This window comes from Belonocnema kinseyi, chromosome 2 (genome assembly GCF_010883055.1).
Source record: "Belonocnema kinseyi isolate 2016_QV_RU_SX_M_011 chromosome 2, B_treatae_v1, whole genome shotgun sequence".
In the NCBI taxonomy this organism is placed as follows: Eukaryota; Metazoa; Arthropoda; class Insecta; order Hymenoptera; family Cynipidae; genus Belonocnema; species Belonocnema kinseyi.
In genome coordinates, this window is record NC_046658.1 from 125,854,319 (window position 1) to 125,857,072 (window position 2,754).

The following is a 2,754-nucleotide window of genomic DNA, read 5'->3' on the forward strand; positions in this document are numbered from 1 at the left end:
TTTTTTTTTTTTTTTGTTATAAATTAATCTTCACGGCTGAGCATCATTTTTTCAGATAAAAATTCATCAGTTTGTTTGGAAATTAATTTTTTTTAATGAAAATTTAAATTTCGTTTTTTTAATTGATATTTTTTTCGTTGATACTTCAAGTATTTCGTGTGAACATTCATGTTAAGAAATAGTCTTTTTCGGTAGAAAATTGATATTCTCGTTTGAATATTTGAATTTTTAACTAAAATACATGAATATTCCAGTTAAATATTCTTAATTTCAATTAAAAATTTATCTTTTTGGCTGAAAATAAAACTATTCAATTGAATGTTTAAATTTTTAATTTAAATATATTTTAATTATGAAGCAAAATATATTTAAAATCTTAAAAATAAAATAAATTTTTTAAAATTTATTTGTTATTTAAGAAAATACTGGTTAACTGAGCTCAATTTTTTTTAATTAATAATTTTATACCCATAATTAAGTTTATAAAAATATAAATTGAAGTTCAAAATGACCTGCAGCATTGACCTGAAAAATGGTCATTTTCCTTCTTATTGAAAATTCATCACTTTGGTTGAAAATTTGTTTTTTTGTAGATAATCTTTTTTTTTTTGTCGTTTTTTGGATCTTTTCGTTGAAAATTAATCTGTTTGTTTGTAAATATAACGATTTGCTTAAAAATTTATCTATCTTGTTAAAAATGCAATATTTTTACTTGAAAAGTTATATTCCTAGAAACCGAAAAAAAATGATTTATAATAAACTCGTGAAACATACGTAATCCAAGACCAAAAGCAAAATACTTTCTACAAAAACAGATGAGTTTTTATACGAATTTGTAACTAAATAATATAAATTTTCAACCCAAGAAAAGTATTTTCAACTAAAATTATAAATCAAAAACCCAAAAACTTAATTTTTGCTTAAATAGTTAAATTTTTTACCAAAGAAATTAATTTTCAACTAAAATGATCAGTCTATAAACAAAAGATAAATACTATTATTTCAAAACAAAGTTCTTAAGTATTTCACAAAAGAAATGTTTCAATGTTTTCACAAAGATTTCCAAAGTTTTAAAAAATGAGGAATATCATAAGTACGGGCAGAATGCTTATTATTATAAATAATTTGAACATATAATAGGTCAATCTCTTTGTTTTCTGATGCACAATAAGATGGTTTCATTTAAATAAAGATAAAGAAATTAAGAAAAAGTTTTTTTCAATGAAAAAGCGGTTAGTAAGTTTGAAAGATAGGAAAAATTCATCGGAATTAAAAAAAGAAGCCTTTTCTAAAAAAAAAAATTTTTATTTTTAAACTAATTCTCGAAATTAAATTAAATTTAAAAAAAATTAATTACAATAAATATTGCATTAAATAAGCATAATCTACTTCGGTGCAAAGGTTGCACAAGACCTATGTTCGTCACACACAGGTCGGTTGCAACTTCTCTCTCTTTCCTGCGACACTGTAATCACAGCATCGGCACTTTTTAGTTCGCATATTCTCGAAAACTTTGATAAAAAAAAAAAAAAACAATTATTCATTTATTATTTTTTAATTGATTTATTATTGGAATTTATGAGCACTTTATGAATAAAATTAAAGAAAACAACTTTACATTGATATATATCACATTTTTAGTAAATTTTACATATAATTTTCACTTAAATTACAAAAAATTAATTCGAAACATTAAAATACCATGATATACTGTAAATATACGTCAAGTGCGTTCATTTACATGAAAATATGAAATTGACTTAACGTGACGAAACTCTAACGTAACGGATCCTCTGGGGGACAAATGTGCCCCAAGCGCTCAGCATTTGCTTTTTATTTGACAGACAGCGAACAACCGGCAACATCAACCACTTCATCGCACTCTAGGGTAGTCGAACTGAATTATGGTTAGGGTGTGCACCAAAAAATCAGAGATATTTGCTCAGGAGAATTAATTGAATTTCGAGTGGGGCACATTTGTCCCCCGCAGGATCCGTGTAGGGTTAAATTTCAATAACAACACAATGTATCAGTTGCAAAGTGACCCCGTTGTCGCCGGCCATTTTTATTTAAATCCCCCTTCTGATGTCATAATTTCAGATCCCAATACTTTCCGTCAAAATTTACCTACTCTCAGGGCTTTCCGATTCTGTCACCAGATGGCGTATTCGAGTATTTCAGATCCCAATAGGGATAATTTTCTTTCCTTTTTTTAGGCAAAAATTGTTCTCTTTTTCAAATTTCAATGGGAACATCTGATGTAGTCCAGACGCCATACCCAGTCCTGTCGGATCTTATATGTCGCCAAAATATTTTGAGTGATTCGTATGCAGAATGATCACTTGATTCTGAATCGGTGTGGTACGTCTTCGGCAGATTGTGCGTTCTTGAGATATTCGCAATTAATCAATTTTTTAATTACTCCCGATTAATGATTTTCCATTAAACTTATTTCGATTTTTTTTTCAGCACTTTATTAGCTCATTACAGGACGAATAAAAAACTTTGAAACATATTTGCCCTCCGATGAATATTTATTGCACAATAGCAACTAATAGGCGAAAAAGTTGGAAAAAAATTCTATCTGCTATATCTTCAAAAATATGATCTAAAAGAGAAATATTTTTTAATTAATGAAAATAACAGCTAAATTACATACTTTTTATGATAAAAACTATTTCTCTAAAGTTAATACTTTCCTGGCCAAATTGAGTTTTATTGGGTGAAATTCTGCGGTGTGATAATAAATAGTAA

The 2,754-nt window shown here is 27.1% G+C and overlaps 1 protein-coding gene across 2 annotated transcripts in view; it reads left to right on the forward strand.

Moving 5' to 3' along the window:
• Nucleotides 1–2,754, forward strand: part of LOC117168338 (solute carrier organic anion transporter family member 5A1) — a 271,076-nt gene that overhangs the window by 248,437 nt on the left and 19,885 nt on the right. The gene's annotated exons all lie outside the window — the stretch shown is intronic.